Source organism: Arvicanthis niloticus, chromosome 29 (assembly GCF_011762505.2).
Source record: "Arvicanthis niloticus isolate mArvNil1 chromosome 29, mArvNil1.pat.X, whole genome shotgun sequence".
Lineage (NCBI taxonomy): Eukaryota > Metazoa > Chordata > Mammalia > Rodentia > Muridae > Arvicanthis > Arvicanthis niloticus.
Window position 1 is genome coordinate 16900412 of NC_133437.1, and position 5602 is coordinate 16906013.

Sequence of the window (5602 nt, forward strand, 5' to 3'; positions counted from 1 at the left end):
TTCAGCCCGAGTGAAATCAGTGACTGTATAGATAGATAGATAGCCTTAGCGTACTGCTCACATCTGGATTTATCTGACTATAAACTATGAAGAACATCCTGACTTATCCATATTTTTTAATAATCTATTTACTTTCGTTTTATTTGAATTGGTGTTTTGTTCATATGTATCTCTGTGGGAGGGTGCCAGAGCTCATGGAACTGAAGTTATAAGCAGTTGTGAGCTACCATGTAGGTACAGGGAGTTGAACTTGAATCCTCCGGAAGAGCAGGCCACTCTTAACCACTGAGCCATCTCACCAGCTGTAATGGCGATTCCTGGTTGTTAACTTGACTATATCTGGAATGAACTACAATCCAGAACTGGAGAGCTCACCTGTGATCTAGATCTTGAGGCTGGAAAACACAAGTTTCTGACCTGGATCTTGGCATGGAGATCTTGAGACATAGTGGCCATGAAAAACTTAGGCTTAGGCAAGGTAGTACACACACCTTTAATCCCAGGAGACTAAGTCAAGGAGATCTCTTGAGTTCAAGGTCAGCCTGGGACAAAACAAGTCCCAGATCCAGATATGGTAGTATATACCTTAATCTAGGCCAAACCTAGATTATGATGGAGACCTACATAAGGACATTGGAAGAAGGAAGGTTCGCTCTTCTTCCCGGCTTGCATTTCCTTGCCAGCACACCTATTGGAATCTACTTCTATAGAAGACCAGATGAAACAATTAGCCTTGTGGGACTAAGAAACTACTAGATTCTTGGACTTCCCATTCACAGCTGACCATTGCTGGGGTAGTTGGACTACAGACTGCAAATCATCATGACAAATTTCCTCAATATAAAAAAACATTCCGCCGGGCAGTGGTGGCGCCTTTAATCCCAGCACTTGGGAGGCAGAGGCAGGCAGATTTCTGAGTTCAAGGCCAGCCTGGTCTACAGAGTGAGTTCCAGGACAGCCAGGGATACACAGAGAAACCCTGTCTCGAAAAACAAAAAAAAAAAAAACAAAAAACAAAAAAACATTCCATACATTCTGTGACTATAGAGAACCCAGACTAATACACTAGCCCTGATTTATCCATATTCTTAAAAAAGAACCAGTAGCTTGAATTTTTGAATGTTCTTCAGTTGAACAGATGACAGAGGATGCCTTTTTCTGAGGCTTGGACAAAATGAATTACTCTACAGGGCAAATATCAGCTTGTTGGTACCAGCACATCCCCACGTAACACTAACACATTTGAAAGTTCCCATTGCTGTCTAAATCACAGTTCTAGTTTGAAATTCTAATCTAACCTCTTTCTGATCTTAAGAGTCTACAGAGTTCAATTTGAAAAATCAAAGTTCTAGGGAACTAGAACACTGGGCAAGAGTATTTGTGACTCAAGTCTCCAGCGTCACAGATAAGATCTGTTTCACAGTTACTTTCCATCCATAATTATAAAATATGCTTTTCAGGAAAGTCCTACCTTGCACTGAAGGTACATGGGCCTGAAGATGTAACTGAGTAGGTAGGTTGCTTGCTTAGCATGCACAGAACCCTGGATCAGAAGGATCTGAAGTTCAAAGTTATCTTCAACTACATGAGGAGTTAAAACTAGCTGACACTGTAGACCTTGTCTAAAAAAACAGAAAGAAAACATGGGGGTAGAGTGTGGAGAGATGACTAGGCAGTTAAAAGCATTGACTGCTCTTCCAGTTTTGGTTTTTCTGGGTTCAAATCCCACCCATGTGGCAGCTCACATCTATCCAAAACAAGATCCGATACCCTCACACAGACATAATACATGTAGACAAAACACCAATGCACATAAAAAAATCAACAGCAGCAACAACAAAAGATGGAAACTAGGCAAGGTTTTACACATTCTTAGTCCCAGCATGTGGCGGGCAGAGGCAGACAGATTTGAGTTTGAGGTCAGCCTAGTCTGCTCAGTGAGATCCTATCTAAAACAAGAAAATAATTCATTGGTAGTATTTGGATTCTCTCATTCTCTCTCTCTCTCTCTCTCTCTCTCTCTCTCTCTCTCTCTCTCTCGTCTGTTTTACTTGTATTTTTTAGTTTTCATTCTTGTTTTTGTGTGTGGGGTTATATTTCTTGGGTTTTGCTTGTTTGGTTTCAAGAAAGAAGAGAGAAGAGAGAGAGTATAAGTTGAGGTGGGGGATCTGGAAGGAGTTATAAGAGGTATGAAATGTGATCAGAATATATTGTATGCAATTTTTCAATCAAAAAATAAAATTTATAAGACATACTTAAAATTCAGCTGTGGTAAGCAAGACTACATAAAAATGTGTTTTTGGGGTTTTTTGTTTTGTTGTGTTGTGTTGTGTTTTGTTTTGTTGTGTTGTGTTTTGTTTTGTTGTGTTGTGTTTTGTTGTGTTGTGTTTTGTTGTGTTGTGTTTTGTTGTGTTGTTTTTTGTTTTGTTGTGTTGTGTTTTGTTTTGTTGTGTTGTGTTTTGTTGTGTTGTGTTTTGTTGTGTTGTGTTTTGTTGTGTTGTGTTTTGTTGTGTTGTGTTTCGTTTTGTTGTGTTTAGTTTTGTTGTGTTGTGTTGTGTTTTGTTTTGTTTTGTTTTGTTGTGTTACTGGCTGTCTAGCAGTCCTCTCAGAGGAGCTATTGCCAAGAAATGGTTCCTGAGGGAAAGGGAGTCATTTTCCTCAGTGATGTTGCATTACTAAATCACATTACTAAATCGTCCATGCTACCTGAGCTTGTGCAATCAACCCTGACTAAACTTAGTGTCCCAGAAACAAAGCAGGAGGGGACTGGCTGGAAAGAAAGGACTCTGCAGGATAGGGCAGGTTAGAGAGAGTGACGTGGTGAAAATGATCAAAATTATATATATATGTGTGTGTGTGTGTGTGTGTGTGTACATATGTATATATAATATATAGTATGAATATGTGTATATAATATATAAATATATGTAATACATAAAACATGTATAATATATACATATATAGGTATGTGTATATGTGTATATTATATACACATATGTGTGTATATATATATGAAATGTTTAATAATAAAAATAAACAGAAAAGAATGTTAACCAATTTCCCCAACAGACCAGTTTCAAACAGCAAGATAATATCTGTCTGCTTTCATCCTTACCAAAGATCTGCTTGGTAGACTCTCGGACATTACTTTAAAATATACAAGAGCCCAGGACCTGGGGGCTTTGGCCCCTCCACCATCAGTCCCAGGACCTCCACCATCAGTCTTCTGTTTGCTCTGCACATGATGTCAGGTAGCTTTTGCTCCGTGAGATGTGAGAAAATGCGCCTGCGCTGTCTGTTCTGGCACTCAAGTCCAGCTCTCTCAGAGGGCTTGTCTCCACCCCCGCCACCCCCACTTCAGAAAGCCTACGCACTTCCTCCACTTGGAAGAATGAGGAGATTTTTTGCACCAAAAATTGAAGAATCTAGAAACACCTCTATGCTCTGTTCAAGTTAGTGATGTCCTTCCCCAGAGGCTTTGGCTCCCCAGTGTGGGAAGCGGAACACCGGGGAGAGGAGAGACAGAGACAGAGACGGAGTTAGGAGAGAAAAAAAGCTGTCTAGGGTGCTTTAGCACTATAGTTTTCCTTTTCTTAGTTGTTTTTCTCCCTTAACTCCAACATAATCTATACAAACAGAACAGGAAAACCAAACACTAATTTGAAAACAAACTTTAGAGTATCAGTTAGATCATTGTGAGTACTTCCCTCTAGAACCTCCTATCCCCCAGAGATGGTTAAAGAAGTTAGAAGAAAGCAACCAATCAAGCAAAACACTTTCCTTTTATTCTTGTTTTATTCAATTTTTTCCTTGGTTAACAATCATACAATGGTTATTAAGGCCCCAAAGTCTCTAACTACTGAGATAATATGGGTTCCTCTTACCCTATGCCTCCTCCTTGGTGGAATCAGATCTACCCTGGGTTGATGACAGTTTGGGCTCAAGTTGGATCTGCTTCTGGTGGCTTCTACCGAAAGCTGCTAACGGTTCTCCTTTTCCCCACCAGAGATTTCTTTGCAACACGGGCGTTGAAGCGGTTATTCCGAGCCTTCTTAGTAAGGCAATCATCCGGGCTCCTGAGGATCTTTGGTTTCCTAGTAATCGTGCCTTCTGTTGTCCTCGTGGTATGCTTGGAAGCGTCCGTCTTGTCTGCTTCCGCTACCTTCAGACATTTCTTGTCCTGCTCACCGGACATCTGCAAAGGCTTCTCCTGCCCCGGTGCAGCTTCGTGGAGATGAAACTCCCTGAGGATATCTACCCTCTGTTGTAGGATCTGACATTCATTCTCTAGCAGGGCTGCGATCAAATGCAGCGAGTGGGTGTCATGGCTCAGCTTCTTCACCTGCTCCTCCAGCTTCTGCTTGGTGACTGGCTCGTTGTTGGATTGGGTTTGCAAACAGACTTGATCGTTGTCCAATAATTTCTTTGACGTCTTTCTGGCATTCCTGATATGACCTCAATCGTTCACTGAGCTCATTATGCTGTCTACTCCAGTGATCTGCTTCCTGCAGTAACTGCTCCATGGTTGTTCCTGAGCTTCCTGTATTCTCCACAGAGGGTGAAGGGATCCATTTCCCCGTCTTTTCACGCTCAGCTGGACACCACCAAAGCATCTCTTTTCTTCTGAACTGCACAGATCCCTTGCAAACTTTGGTACCGTGTTCTTCGCACTCTGGTTTTTGACTAACATCTCCTGCTTCATTGTGTTCTGTTCTTTTCTCTGGGTCGAAATTAATGAATAGATCATCTTTAAATCGTGTTTTATTTCTCTTTTCAACACCTCTGACGTAAACTTTGACAGATCTTCTTCAGGAGATAGGCATCCTCGAAAGGCTCCCCAACTGAGTCTTATCTTCAAAGCCTGCTATGTTTTTAAGAACATCTTTAACATCTTTTAAGAGATTGCCTAAAAATTTCTGTACCTTCCTCGTTTTTCTATTGGACAGATTCTATTCTTTGGTGGTGGGAAGGAGCTGCAGCAGAAAGTGGGGAGTGATCCGATTCAAGGAGGGAAATGGTGATCCCAGAATTCAGTGGTTCTTTGTTTAGCAGCAGGCATAGGATTAGGAGATGGAGAACTCATCTCAGCTGAGTTGTCAGTGGGACCCGCCATTGGGACCCGAGGAAAGCAGAAAACCTTAGAGATTCCAGAAAGGACAGATGGCAGTCTCCTGTGAGTCGGTAGAGGAGATGGAACCAAGCAGGCCTTATGGACCAGAGTTAAGGACTGAGACCAGGGAGATGGTGTTCAGGTAGAAGGTTACATCTCAGACAGCCCAGGGGGAGAGTTGGGAAGGGGAAAACCAGGAGCTGGAGGCTCCATCTCCCTTCTGTTAGGTTTCTGGTATTTTTTCCAAGGTCCCCCACAGCTAGGTCTTTATTCTGTCATTGCCTTCTGAGGCAACAGATTCTGTTTCCTTTACATCACAATGGAAGTCCCTTAAACTCCTGTCAACAACTCAGATACCACAGCCAACCTTACTCCTCCCACATAAGACCTCTCCTCATGCCTGCCCCTGTCTTCTCTACTACACTCTTCATTCTAAGAGCACTACAGTGATTTCCTACCTCACCCTCCACCCACACTGTCACCATACAAAAC

General features: G+C 42.0%; 1 pseudogene; it reads right to left on the reverse strand.

Annotated features, from left to right (window-relative positions):
• Positions 1-3787: 3787 nt before the first annotated feature.
• LOC143440387 (spermatogenic leucine zipper protein 1-like) lies at positions 3788-5290 on the reverse strand (annotated as a pseudogene).
• Between the last annotated feature and the right edge of the window lie 312 nt (positions 5291-5602).